A 1193-nucleotide genomic window follows, 5' to 3' on the forward strand; every position below is an offset into this window, starting at 1 on the left:
ATTCTGTGGTGTCACCATGGCTTTTGACCAGTTTGACTGTTTGTATTGTCTTCTTATGTATGTTGACACTCTACACTGAGTACTTGGGTCTTTTGTTCAAACTATATCTATATGCAGTGAGATGGGGTGTTTTTGTGTGTATATACAATTGAGTTGAACCTAGTGTTTTTTTTTTTTTCCAAAAAAAGTATAATATTCACTGTAAAAAAACCAAAAAAGATAAGGCCCCATACAGGGGAACAGTCTAAGGTCTGAGTAGAACTTCAGTGTTTCACAATCAACAGCTCGTCAGTCAGTGAAGAGTGAAAGGTAAGACTAAGAGGGAAAATTTATTGACCACGGGGCAGTGAATTAAGAAGGATGATTTTAATAGCTGAAACAGAGAGAAGAATGTTTAGATTTTAAAATATATTGTCATGCATATATATGAGGGATGATCTAAATTGGTCATGGACAAACTGTGGCTCACTGGACCTTCTCAATGACATGCCTAATGAAAAATTATCCTGATTTTTTTTTTTTTTTTTTTTAGTGCAGCTTGTCTGATGATAAGCTGTCTCACGCAGCCCTTTTCTCAAAGAAATGGTTGCCCATGCCTGATAGATATATATAAGGATATATATATTATATATACATACTAGGAAAAATTAGCATATAAGATGTACATGTATTGAGATGGAAGTACTTTCACAACATAAATATATACAAACATAGGCGCAGGAGTGGCTGTGTGGTAAGTAGCTTGCTAACCAACCACATGGTTCTGGGTTCAGTCCCACTGCGTGGCATCTTGGGCAAGTGTCTTCTGCTATAGCCTCGGGCCGACCAATGCCTTGTGAGTGGATTTGGTAGACGGAAACTGAAAGAAGCCTGTCGTATATATGTATATATATATATATGTGTGTATATGTGTTTGTCCCCCTAGCATTGCTTGACAACCGATGCTGGTGTGTTTACGTCCCCGTCACTTAGCAGTTCGGCAAAAGAGACCGATAGAATAAGTACTGGGCTTACAAAGAATAAGTCCTGAGGTCGATTTGCTCGACTAAAGGCGGTGCTCCAGCATGGCCGCAGTCAAATGACTGAAACGAGTAAAAGAGTAAACCGTGTATCTGTCTAGGTACAAGCATAGTTGTATAATTAAGGAGTTTATTTTGTTTAACTGTTTTTCCATGATATCATGTGTTAGACGG

Source organism: Octopus sinensis, linkage group LG23 (assembly GCF_006345805.1).
Source record: "Octopus sinensis linkage group LG23, ASM634580v1, whole genome shotgun sequence".
NCBI lineage: Eukaryota > Metazoa > Mollusca > Cephalopoda > Octopoda > Octopodidae > Octopus > Octopus sinensis.